The sequence below is a fragment of the Notamacropus eugenii genome, chromosome 1 (assembly GCF_028372415.1).
Source record: "Notamacropus eugenii isolate mMacEug1 chromosome 1, mMacEug1.pri_v2, whole genome shotgun sequence".
NCBI classification, from domain to species: domain Eukaryota; kingdom Metazoa; phylum Chordata; class Mammalia; order Diprotodontia; family Macropodidae; genus Notamacropus; species Notamacropus eugenii.
This window is the reverse complement of record NC_092872.1, coordinates 105990048-106004106: the sequence shown is the minus strand read 5'-3', so window position 1 is coordinate 106004106 and position 14059 is coordinate 105990048. Positions and strand designations below refer to the sequence as shown.

The following is a 14059-nucleotide window of genomic DNA, read 5'->3' as shown; positions in this document are numbered from 1 at the left end:
CCCATGTCTTGTATTCTCATCACCTGCTATAGTCAAACTTGGTTCTCAGGAATAGCATATTCCCTTCTCTTTGTTAGATTTTCTACTGACAAGGCATGAACCCAGCCTTGTGAGTCCTTCCTGGTACCTTCTTCCCTAGAAGATCAAACCCCAGGGCAGGACCAAGGCTTGAGGTTCATCTAAGCTGTTAGTAATGTAGATTTTGAAACATTTAGTCCATTAGCAGAAAGTGTTGCAGTAATTCTTTTCTTAGCTCATCAGATTTCTCCATCTGGATATTCCTTTACTCTGAAGCCTAATTTTCTTGGTTGCTAGTAAATTGTGAGACAAATTTCCATGGCCAGAGGTCAAAAATTTCAATTGACTCTTTCTTTCCACTAATAGATCTGTTAGGAGTGTTTAGAAAGAGGCTACACGTGTACAGGCTGGATATCCTCTCCTTGTCCCAGTGCTGATTCATGGACGCTCTTGAAGGATATGCCAGCCAGGGATGGGCTGGCTCCCACCACCTCCCACAAGCTGATTGTGAAACTTTCTGTGTGAGCATTTACATCACTGAAACTGGCAAACACTAATAACAAGTGCTTGTTTTGTCTTGTCAATCATATAGACATAAGAAAGTGACAGAAAAATTGCCGATGCACAATGCAGATTAAACTTAAAAGTACTCCAACCCCAGTCAGATGTTAGACATTTACTAGCATGCCTCTGATGCCAACCCATGAGTAGTCAGTTGACCGGATCCACAATTTCAACCACGGCTATGATGTGAATTGACAGTCAGGTGGGTAAAACAAAGCCTAATTCAGAGCCTAAATCTCAAGACTCGGAAGTTTTGCTGATTTTTGTGCAAGACCTCAGACCCAGATCCCATAAGAGGCTGGACTAGAGCTTGTAGAATACCTTGTGCATCTCCAAGCCCATTCCAGTCTATGACTGAGAACTGAAGTTTGGGCAATTAATCAGTCAACATCTATTAAGCAGTGGGGAAAAGATATAAAAAAGAGGCAAAGACAATTCCTACTCTCAAGGATCTTCCAATCTAATGAAGGAGACAACGTGGAAAAAATCCATGCAAAGCCAACTATATACAGGATAAATAAGGAATAACTAGTGGAGAGAAGGCACTGGAATTAAGAGAGGTTGGGGAAGATAGCTAGTAAAAATAAGGCTTTACTTGAGACTCAAAAGAAGTCAGAAGTCTGAGTGGACAAGGGAGAGTGTCCTAGACATCGGGTCAGCCAGAGAAAATCCCCAGGGCCAAGAGAGGGATTGTATTGCTTGTCTTGAGAACAGACATTCTTAGAGGTAAAGGTAAGAAAGGAGTGCATTCCAAGCATGAGACACAGCCAGTGCAAAGACACAGAGCCAGGAAATACAGGACTTGAGGAACCACAAGAAGGTCACTTTGGCTAGGTTATAGAATTCAGGAAGGGAAGTAATGTATGATAAGCCTGGAACAGTCGTTTGCTTTTAAAAATAAAAGGCATCAGTAAAAACCATGCTAAACAAAGAAATAAAGTAGCAAACAAGTTGATGGCAAAAAAAAAAAAGTTAAAATAAGGTAAATTTTGATTCTAAAGTTTGGCTTCTACTTCCCCAATTCCTTTTCTTAGCAGAACAAAATATAAACTCACCTCATTTTTTTCTCAAGGATTAAAATTCTCATAATTTATATTTTAGTACCAATATGCACTACAGAATATGGAAAGCAAAATCTCTAAGTGAGTACGGTACAGATGCCTTTGTTCAAAACACAATTTACTGACTTCTTAGCAGGGATGATAAACCCAGATACGATGGGATGTAGCACGAGCATCAGTCAATGCTGAGGCAATATGATGAAATATATGGTATATGAGGAGTATTTTGATAACAAGAAGTAGAATGAAAACATTCACATATAAACTCACCCTTTGAAACTCCAGGGCAGTAGAGTAGAAAGACCTTAATTGATCTACCTTCCCTCTTTGGGCTTCGATTTCCTCCTAGGCGAAATAAGGCAGCTGACTAAGATTCTAACCAGGACTTACATTTCATGATGTCAAAAAATCCATCTATGTATTTATACACAGAAATACACAAAGACATACTCCTCTCTTCATCCTTGTATCTCCAACCCATACTCCCACCAGGAATAGCCAGATGAAAAGGTTGTTACTGGCCTCTGGCTTAGACAGGTGGGAAGATCTGCATGACTTGGAATGCCTGAGATTATAACTTTACATAATACCTGTGCCAAATGATGTAATCCACAACCTTCCTGTAGCTTTGGTCTTTGATTGCTGAGTGGCTGGGGTTAGTAGAGGCAGACTCCCAGGATCATAGGCTCTTGAATTAATAAGGGACTTAAAGATCTTCATATCTAGCTTCTTATCTGAGAAAAGAATCTTTTTTTTTTTTTGTCATCCCTAACATTGATCATCCAGCCTTTTCTGGGATACTTTTCATGGGGCAATTAGGCAGTGCAGTGGACAGAGTCAGGAAGACCTACATTCAAATCAAACCTTAAATACTTATTAGCTATGTGACTCAGGGCCCAATGTCTGCCTCAGTTTACTCACCTGTAAAGTGGGGATAATAACAGCAACCTCCCCACCTCCCAGGGTTGCTGAGAGGAGCAAATGTGGCAATGTTTGCTAAGTGCCTGGCACATAGTAGGTGCGTAATAAATGTTTGTTGTCTTCTCCTTCTCTCTTCTAGTGAATTGCCTACAGGAAGGCAGCCCATTTCATTGTGTGAAAGGTCTAATTAATAAAAAGTCCCTTTTTCTAAAGAATTGAAATATGTCTCCCTATTACTTACTAATTCTGACTTCTAGAACAATGAAGATCCCTTCGTCCTCCCCCAATATATGAAAACCAGCCTTGTAGGTTACATGGCCTCTACCAGCTGTAAATCTACAATCCTATGTTCTAGGTCTTCGCCCCCAGGTCAGATCTTCCATACTGTGGACTAAAGGTGGTCTTGTAATAATTTTTCATACGTTATGGTTCAGACCCCTCACCAACCTCTTTGTGAATTATTTTAGTCTCCATAGAACTACATCAATATAGATTTATAGGTTTGCAGCTAGGTGATGCAGTGGATAAAATGATAGCCCTAGAGTCAGGAAAGCATGAGTTCCAATCTGGCCTCAGATACTTACTAGTTCTGGGACCCTAGGCAAATCACTTACCTGTTTGCCTCATTTTCTCACCTGTAGAATGAGCTGGAGAAGGAAACAGCAAACAGCAAACCACTCCACTATCTTTGCCAAAAAACCCAAACCCAAATGGGGTAATGGAGAATAGGACATCTGAAAACAAAAAGAGTAGTTTTCAAACGCTTTCAAGTTTGTCAATATTCTTCTTAACGTTTGATGCCAAAAGACTTAACACAATAAACTACTCCAGTGTTAATCCAACTGGAGCATCGTACAATGGGACTATTACTTCCCTTAATTCATTTCAATTTAACAACCATTTATGCTTACTATGATTGAATTAGCATTAACCTGGAGGGGGTGGGAACATGAGAGGGTGCTGATAACTAAAAGTAAATTTAGCTAACATTTATATACACTTTAAGGTTTGCAACGTGCTTTACATGTGTAATCTCATTTTGGGACAGTCAGTTTGGAGGCAGAGAGTTTGGCTAGATTGTAGATTATAGAAAATGAAGTAATGTATGGAGAGGCTCGAAAGTTAGGTTACCGTCAAGTTGTGAAGGCTTTTAGAAGTCAAAAATAGGAGTTTATATTTGATTCTTGAAGCAATGCAGAATCACTGGCATATATTGGGTAGGGCAGTGACCTGGTCAGATCTCCCATTAAATTTTTTTCTTTGGCAGCAGTGTGGAGAATGGACTGGAGTGGGGAAAGACTTGGGACAGGGAGATCTTGTCTTAGGAGAAAGAAAATGACCACTCAAGTTGGGGTGGGAGCTATGTGAGGAAGGAAGCAAAGAAAGAAAACATTGATTAAGCACCGATTATGTGACAGGCACTGTGCCAAGCGCTGTAGAAATCTTATCTCATTTGATCCTCACAACAACCCTGGCAGGTAGGTGCTATTATTATCTTCATTTTACTACTGAGGAAACTGAGTCAGCAGAAGGTAAGTGATTTGTCCAGGGTCCTATAGCTAGTAAGTATCTGAGGCTAAATTTGAACTGAGGTCTTTCTGACCTTACTGAGTTTGTGACCTTGGGAAAGTGATCAAACTTCTCAGTGCCTCAGTTCCCTAATCTATAGAATGAGGGAGTTGGACTTAATGGCTTTTCAGGCTCCTTCCAGTTCCAAATAGATAATCCTACAAAAGTTTTCTAGGCACCACATCTTCTCCCTTTTACTATATGTTCTACCCCCCCAGTACTTTTGTAAAGATATATTTTATTAAATATAATTAATTGAAATAAATAAATTATATGATAATTAAATAACTATAAACTAAAGCTTTAGAAGTAACAGAAACTACATTAACAGCACCAGTTACTCCCACAAAAAAACAAGTCCTCACTAGTGCCCTAAGGATGACTGCCAACTTTGTAATTAAATTTAATTCTGCATGTCTGTAAAACTATATTAAAATACTCACAGACATATTAACGTCACTCCTGAGGATGTTTGTTTAAGCACTTCTTGGCTTAAGAAGATGTGCATTTCTTCTATGCTCACCATTTCTTATGCCAAAAATCCCCTAATTTCACCTCCTGTAAACAACTGTACCAACCAGATAGAACTATATAGTGTGTTAGCATTGGAAAGAATCTTACATCTCCATTCATTACTTTCTTTTTTAAAAAAGAAAACTGTATTTTTTATTTGTAGAATAAAACAAGCATTTCCATAACAAAGCACCATAAAAAGATAATTGTACATGAAACTGCAAGTCTATCATGCCCAACTTGTTATTCTTTTCAAATATACAATAAAATTATCTTACAAATTTCTTTTTTTTTTCCTTCTCTCCCTATTCATTCTAATGTTCATTCCTCCTCACTTTCCTTATTTCTCACCCTAGTTCTGGCCTCATTTCCCTTCCTTTAAGGTTCTGACAATATGGCAGCCATGGCAGGGGTGTACTTTCCTTCATACATACATTCCTTACCACCATTCCCATGCTGGTAATTCCTGTTCCTAGATAATTCTCACCATCCACCTCCTCTTCTACTCCAAAGCTTCTCAGATCTGCCAGAGGGACATAATTATACCTGAAAGGGAACTTAAAGGGCATCTAGCCCAACTCTCTCATTTTACAAATGAGGACACTGAAGCCCAAGGAGGTTAAGTGACTTGCCTAAGGGCACACAAGTAGTATTACCATCTACTTTGCTATTGCAACCCAAAGACCATGGGGCCTTCCATCTGACTTTCAGATGAAACCTCCTATATTTGTTGTCTCTTCCTATTAGAATGTGAGTCCTTGAGAAAAGAGACTGCCTTGCTTTTCCATTTGAACATAGTGCTTAATAAATGCTGCTTTACATTCATTCATTCATTGGGTCATTCATTCATTCCTTTCCAAAGCCCTCCACTTGAGTCCTTGATCCTATCCCCTGTTATTTCCTCTGGCAACCTGCTCCACTGATCTCCCTCTCATCTTCAATCTCTTCCCCTTCAGGGGGTGTACCCCCTGTCCACAAGCATGTTCAAGTCTTCTTTATTCCAAAAAGTCTTTCAGAGATCCTTCTATGCCTTCAGGCTATCATTCTATGTTTCTCTCTCCTTTCACTGCCTGCCTTCTAGAAAGGATAGTCTACACCCATGGCTTCTACTTGCTTTCATCATTACACCTGCAATGGATGTTCCTATTCTTTCACTCTACAAAAGTCACTCTTTCCAAGCCCACAATGACTCATCCATTGGCCTTTTCTTTGTTTTATTTCTACTTGTATTTCTGTAACATTTAATTGTACTGACCATCACTTATTTTCTGAAGTTTTTTCCTCTCTTGGATTCTATAACTCTACTTTAGTTGGCTCTCCTCTTTCCTCTTCATTCTAAGCATAGACTACCTGAGTACAAGAATTTGCCAAGTTGATCATCTTATCTCTCTATATATTCTCTTCCTTCATCAACATCCTTGACTTCATTTATCAACTTTATTCTGATGACTCCCAAATCTCTCTTCAGTCCTGAACTTTTTTCATACATTTCCAACTGTTCCCCTGACAGTTCCACTTTAATGTCACCTTGGTCCCTTGATGTTAGAATGTCCCAGACTGATTCTGTAAGCTTCCTATAAAAATTCACTTTTTTTTAGCTTCCCTATTTCTACGGTCTCTACCACTAATCTCCAAGGCTCAAAAATTCAATTCAAGATTTTGCTTTGGTATTTTGTTTGCTCTTCCTTTTCTTTTAATCTGTCTAATCAATTACAAAGTCATATCAATTGTACTCCTATATTACTTTTCACAACCTATCCCTAAACTTAATCCTCAATTGAGTAATAGCCTCTTAATTGGTCTTTCTATTTCTAGATTCTTCCCTAACCCATCCTTAACACCCCCTACTCAAATAATCTTCCTAATGTATGGGTCAGATCATTTTAATTCCCTTGTTCAAAAACTCTCAGTATCTCATCATTGCCAAAGGAGTGAAATACAAATTCAAATTTCTTGGACTGAAATTCAAGACCTTCCATAATCTGGCTTCTAGTTACCTTTCCAGTCATTTTTCTCACCCTTCATGTTCTCTAATCTGATCTTGGCCTTCCATACTCTGTACTTTTTTGCCCTCTGTCCCCTGGTCATAGAACACATTCCCCTTTCTCCTCTGTTCCCCTTTCAGAATGTATCCCAACCTTCCAAACCCAGTTCAAGTGCCACATTCTCCTTGAAGCTGTCCCTAATTCGTAGGCTCATAGGCTTGGAAGGAAACTTAGAGATAATCTATTCCAGTGGTCTCAGTTTATAAATGAGTAAGATGAGGCTTTAACAAGTGACATGACTTGTTCAACCTCACACAGTGGCACAGTGAAGGCTAAAAACTTAGGTCTTCCATATGAATCTTCTTTCTACTATGCTGCTTTTCATTCATTCAGTCATTTCCATCTACTTTGGAAAGTTATACATTATCTTTCTCTTCCTGAATATGTCTGACTCACTGTTTGACCTCTCTCATGGCTTATCTCTTGTTTTCAGCTATTTGTGTGCAAGTTGTATCCTCCGTTGATCTATAAGCTCCTTAAAGGCAGGGACATGTTTTTCACCTTCATTTTTAATAGCTTGTGCATAGTAGAGGCTAAATTGAATTAAAAAGAGTCTGTTCCAAGTTCACTTTTAATTAAAGAATAATAAATAATAATTATGTGTTTTATGATGTTTGGGTTTTTTTCATAGACTGAAAAAAAACACACAAATGGGAGCCATTTCTGAATCAACTGTTTTTGTGTAGTCAGACTACAAATTTGTTAAAACAAAGGTCAAAACCAATACCAGTCTAGCTGAAAATATAAAGATGAAAAGAATACTCTCAAAGCTATTACGAAAGCTCCAACCTGACCTATTCAAAGAAGGTAGTGATGCCCAAAATGAGAAATTATGTAGGAAAAGACATTAACACTGATCATCATCTTTTCCTACAGAAGTTTAACTAATGTAACCACCACAATGAGAAAGCCTAAGGAACTCCTAATTCTATGGGTTCCTGGGCCAGGAGAGACACAGGCAATCTGTCTTTATTGAAGGCAGTCACGTAGGTGATATAAAGGGGTGCCAGGAGACCCTTCCTTCTACCACAATCATCCCCAACGAGTAACATGTAGGAATGTACGTGCATATAAGTGTGTATGTGTGTATAGATCTATCTGTACATATATGTCTGTCTGTAAGTGTGTACATATGTGTGTACATGCATATATGCAGTGTATGTATACATATGTGTATATATATCCACACTTGCGTGCAATGGCATTTTGTAATGGAAAAACTACTGCTCAGAAGCCTTTAATTTCACTACTGACTCTGCTGATTAACTTTGGACAAATTACTTTCCTTTTCTGGGTCTCAGTTTCCTCATATGTAAAATGTAAACCTCGAAGGTCTTTTTTTTGTCCTATAATTCTCTGAGTCTGTAACTCTCAGTGAATAAGAGTATTCTGGACTGAGGTTTCCTGGTTGACCTGAGACGTATTTTCTCCACCCTACCCCTTCTGCCTCACACAAGCCTCAAAGAAGAGTACCTTCAAATAGGTAGAGAAACTAATAACTTGTCAGTATTTTAACCACTGATGATTTCAAAATATGGGGGGAATGATGTCAGAGTTTGACAATCACCAAATAATGTTGATAAAGATAAAATATAAGAAAATCAATAATAGACCACCTTCCACACAAAAATAATTTCTTGTTACTGGAGAAAGACACTATTCTTCCAAAATAGCTTATCACTTAGGAAGCATACAATTGCAAACCACTCTTTGCCTTTGGCACTTTCTCTTAGGAAATAGATAATGCTGCACATAACACCTGCAGCATAGCATCAAAATGTGCAGTAGTGCATTTAGGGGATCCCAATCCAGAACCCTAAGGTCTGGACAGTTCTGGATCGGGGACCTCAAGGATAACTGCCTTAAGGGTGAACCCTACTCTCATCCTAAATTCTATTGCATATGTGGAGGTGAGGGACAACTTTAGGTTCTCTAGGTTTTCAGGTCACTCTTCCCCCCAAGTCCCTTGAAATGATTTAAGTACCTTTTAGGGGAATTTAGAATTCTCTTATTCCCAGAGGTTCTATAGCTCTCTGAGCTCGGATTGTACTGAATCAGGAAAGGATGGAAAAGAATGATAGTTAAAAGAATGAGAATGTCATTTACATAGAACTTCAAGGTTTGCACAGTGCCTCATGGGTATTATCATGTTTGATTTCAAAAACTATTATTATCTGTTTTTGCAGATGGAGAACAGTTGAGAATGAGAAGCTTAGTGACTTGCCCTGGGACAAGGGTCTGAAGCAGGATTTCATCTCAGGTCTTCCTGACTCCAGTATCAAGGTTCTAACCATTACACATCACCTAACTGTCCCTTGTAGACTAAAGTGAGTTTCCGATTACTGCTCCAGGTCTAATTCATATCTGGAATGTTCCAAAGGCCCCTAAATTTCTTAGGGCTCAGAGATAACCCATGGCCTGCCCAAGTCCTTTGAAATCACAAGATACCACAAGAGACCTGAACTGCTCTCAAATGACACACTTGTACCCATTAGCATGGTTTCTAGAAGTCATAGGTGATATCAAATCCCCATTTGCCTCACTTATCCTAGGTCCTGAATCTCATCAGGAATCTACTAGAAAAAAAAGTGGTTCAGGTTATATTCTTGAGGAAGGAGGAATGGAAAAAAGGAAGGAAAGGAAGGAAGGAAGGAAGGAAGGAAAGAAGGAAGGAAGGAAGGAAGGAAGGAAGGAAGGAAGGAAGGAAGGAAGGAAGGGAGGGAGGGAGGGAGGGAGAAAAGCATTAATAAAGAGTTTTAAAAACACACAAAAGACAGCAGAAGGAAGCTTAGAAAGATACAAAGACAAGAAAGCTGTGTTGATACTACCATGCTGAATTTGTTGCACACTTTTCTTTTTAAAGTTGTGCATGGTAGACTCACAAACTCACATGCAATCCCCTTTTTCTGTCTTTTGTGTATGGAAATATATTTTGATGTCTACTGATTACTGCCAAATTCGGAATAAAATAATATTTTTGAAAGAACCAAAACAATTTATGTTTGGTGACACTGATTCTCTCCCACTAGATCTAAGCTTGAAAATTCTAGTCTGACCTTGCAGAGTTCACAGAAGTCTTAGTTTCTTTCAGCCCTGTTTTGATCTCAGACAAAGTTTTCAGTTTAGAATATCTAATTCAGGCACAGTGATTTCATACTAATTAAAAGTATAATAGTCAGGCCTGTGGTGAATCAAATGGCAACTAACTCTTACGGGAAGGGGAAAAAAGTTGAGGTCATCAAGAAAGTCCTACCACCAACTTCATAAAAATGTTTTCTCAGTTTTTGCTACTATGCTAGGTAGCGCAGTGGACAGAATACTGTACCAGGAGTCAGGAAGATCTGAGTTCAAATTCTGCCTCAGACACTTGCTAATTGTGTGACCTTGGACAAGTCACTTAACAAGTCACTTAAGTTTGCCTCAGTTTCCTTATTTGTGAAATGTGGATGATAATAAACCTACCTCCAGGGCTATTGTGAGAATCAAATGAGAGAATAACAGTAAAGCACTTAGTACAGTTCCTGGCACACAGTAAGTACTTTATAAATGTTTGCTATTGTTTTCATTTTTATTATTATTTCATTCACTTCCTGGGACTGATTAAATATTTATATGTACTACATGAAAAACTTCCATTAGCAGCCTCCTGCCCTCCCCATCCCTCTTTGTTTTTGGTGAGTTGTTCATTCTTCAATAAGAACTCTATCCAGAATAGCTTTGAGCATTATTTCTGTCTCCTAACTCAGCAAGTCAGTTATAGTAGAAATGTGTGGACAGGAGAAAATTTCATGACCAAACAATGAACAAAGAGTATCACAAAAGATAAAACAGATACTTTTGACTACATTAAAAAAATTTTTAATTGCTCAAATAAATCTAATGAAGCTAAAATTAAAAGCAAAACAATTGGGGGAGAGATTTTGGCAGCAAGTTTCTTTGATAAAGATCTCATTTCTAAGAACTTATTCAAGTTTATAAGAAAAGGAACCATTTCCCAATTGATAAGTGGTCTAAGGATATGACCAGATAGTTCTTGAAGGAACAAACCTAGACTATCTATATCTATTTGAAAAAATGCTCCAGATCACTACTAATTAGAGAAATGTAAATTAAAGCAATTCTGAGACTCAAACTCCTACTTCTCAGAGTAGCAAAGATGACAAAAAAAGAAAAATAATAAATATTGGAGTGGTTGTGGAAAAACAGTCACTGCTGGTGGACTTTTTAAATGTGTATAATCATTCTGGAAAGCAATTTAGAATTTCACACAAAAAGTTAGTAAACAGTGCATGCTCTTTGACTTAGTTATATCACTGCTAGGCCCATACCCAAAAAAGATCAAAGAAAGAGGAAAAAGTATTTAAGTACAGTAATATTTATAGCAGCTGTTTTTGTGGTGGCAAAAAAAACTAGAAGATAAGAGGATGCCCCTTAATTGAGTAATGCCTGGGGGCCAGAGTCAAGATGGTGGAGTAAAAAAGCAGGGACTTGCTACAGTTCTTCCCTCCAACTCAGCCAAATATCTATAAAAAATGATTCTAAACAAATTCTGGAACTGTAGAACCCACAGAATGATGGAGTGAGGCAGATCTTAAGCCCAAGACAGCCTAGAAGGTTGACAAGAAGCATCTGTCGCACCTGGCTGGGAGCAGAGAGCAGTCCAGTATGGGTCACGTCATCACAGACAGGACCAGAGCAGGCCTCAGGGGACTGAATCACTGATACCTGTGGCAGTATCCAGACTTCACAATCACAAAACGTGAAGACAAATTGGAAGGTCAGTGGGAAAAAAAAACCTGTTAGACCTGTGTGAGAGAGCAGTGTGGTCCAGCCCTAACCCCAGGGTGGCAGGGGCAGTGCACAGCAGGGGCACGGGACAGCGACCATTTCTGGAGCTCTAGGACCATGGATTGTGGGAGAATTGAGTGACTGACAGTATACCCCTCTGCCTCCACTGGAAGCAGAGAACTACCTTGACAAAGAGCTCAAAAGTCAAGTAAATGGCTGGGGAAATAATCAAGAAGAGGGGGGGAGATCAGATTACAGAATCTTACTTCAGTGACAAGGAAGACCAAAATATACAAACAGAAGACAATAAAGTCAAAGCTCCTCCATCCAAAGTCTCCAAGGAAAATATGAATTGGTCTCAGGCCACAGAAGAGTTCAAAAAGGATTTTGAAAATCAAGTAAGAGAAGTCAATCAAAAATTGGGAAGAGAAATGAGAGTGATGCAAGAAAATCATGAAAAACAAGTCAACTGCTTGCTAAAGGGGACTCAAAAATGCTGAAGAAAATAGCACCATAAAAAACAGACTAACCCAAATGGCAAAAGAGATCCAAAATGCCAATGAGGAGAAAAATGTCTTAAAAAATAGAGTTGGCCAGATGGAAAAGGAGATCCAAAAGTTCACTGAAGAAAATAATTCCTTAAAGATTAGAATGGAGCAGATGGAAGCTAATGACTTTATGGAAAATCAAGAAATTATAAAACAAAACAAAAAGAATGAAAAAATAGCAGACAATGTGAAATATCTCATTGGAAAAATAACTGACCTGAAAAACAGATCCATGAGAGATAATTTTAAAATTATTGGAATATTTGAAAGTCATAATCAAAACAGGAGCCTAGATATTATCTTTCAAGAACTTATCAAGTAAAACTGCCCTGATATTCTAGAACAAGAGGGTAAAATACAAATCAAAAGAATACACTGATTGCCTTCTGAAAGATATACCAAAAGGAAAACTCCTAGGAATATTGCAGCCAAATTCCAGAGCTCCCAGGTCAAGGAGAAAATATTGCAAACAGCCAGAAAGAAACAATTGAAGTATTGTGGAAACACAATCAAAATAACACAAAATCTATCAGCTTCTACATTAAGGGATGAAAAGGACTTGGAATATGATATTCCAGAGGCCCAAAGAGCAAGGATTAAAATAAAAAATCACCTACTCCATAAAACTAAATATAATACTTCAGGGGAAAAAGTGGTAATTCAATGAAATAGAGAACCTTCAAGCATTCTTTTTTTTTGTTTTAATTAAACTTTTAACATTTATTTTCACACAATTTTGGGTTACAAATTTTCTCCCCTTTTTTCCCCCTCCCCCCCAGACCCAAGTTTTCTAATTGCCCCTGTGACCTATCTGCTCTCTCCTCTATCCTCCCTCCCTGCCCTTGTCTCCATCTTCTCTTTTGTCCTGTAGGGCCGGATAGCTTTCTTGACCCCTTAACCTGTATTTCTTGTTACCCAGTGGTAAGAACATTACATTTGGTCCTAACACTTTGAGTTCCAACTTCTTTAGCTCCCTCCCTCTCTACCCCTTCCCCCTGGAAGACAGGCAGTTCAATATAGGCCATATCTGTTTAGTTTTGCAAATGATTTCCATACTAGTTGTGTTGTATAAGACTAACTATATTTCCCTCCATCCTGTCCTGTCCCCCATTACTTCTATTTTCTTATGGTCCTTTCCCTCCCCATGAGTGTCAACCTAGTATTGCATTCTCCTCCCCATGCCCTCCCCTCTATCCTCCCCCCCATCCTGCTTGTGCCCCTGTCCCCCACTCTCCTGTATTATGAGATAGGTTTTCCTATCAGAATGAGTGTGCATTATATTCTTTCCTTTAGTGGAATGTGATGAGAGTAGATCTCATGTTTTTCTCTTGCCTCCCCTCTTTATCCCACCACTAATAAGTCTTTTGCTTGCCTCTTTTATGAGAGATAATTTGCCCCATATAACTTCTCCCTTTCTCCTCCCAATATTTCTCTCTCACTGCTTGATTTCATTTTTTTTTTTTTAGTATATGATCCCATCCTCTTCAATTCACTCTGTGCACTCTGTCTCTATGTATGTCTGCGTGTGTGCATGTGTGTATGTGTGTACTCCCACCCAGTGCTCAGATACTGAAATGTTTCAAGAGTTATAAATATTGTCTTTCCATGTAGGAATGTAAACAGTTCAAGTTTAGTAAGTCCCTTATGATTTCTCTTTGCTGTTCGCCTTTTCATGGTTCTCTTCATTCTTGTGTTAGAAAGTCAAATTTTCTTTCCAGCTCTGGTCTTTTCATCAGGAAAATTTGAAAGTCTTCTATTTCATTAAAAGACCATTTTTTCTCCTGAAGTATTATACTCAGTTTTGCTGGGTAGGTGATTCTTGGCTTCAGTCCTAGTTCCTTTGACTTCTGGAATATCCTATTCCATTCCCTTCTATCCCTCAATGTAGAGGGTGCCAGATCTTGTGCTATCCTGATTGTATTTCCACAATACTTGAATTGTTTCTTTCTAGCTGCTTGCAATATTTTCTCTTTCACCTGGGAATTCTGGAATTTGGCCACAATGCTCCTAGGAGTTTCTCTTTTTGGATCTC

The 14059-nt window shown here is 38.6% G+C and overlaps 1 protein-coding gene across 1 annotated transcript in view; it reads right to left on the bottom strand.

Annotated features, from left to right (window-relative positions):
* Window positions 1-2292: 2292 nt before the first annotated feature.
* The window catches only part of C1H9orf85 (chromosome 1 C9orf85 homolog), a 284217-nt gene continuing 272450 nt past the window's right edge, over window positions 2293-14059 (bottom strand). Inside the window, exon 6 of the transcript XR_011967532.1 lies at window positions 2293-3298. The gene's annotated coding sequence lies outside the window, so the exon portion shown is untranslated. The remainder of the gene's footprint in view (window positions 3299-14059) is intronic.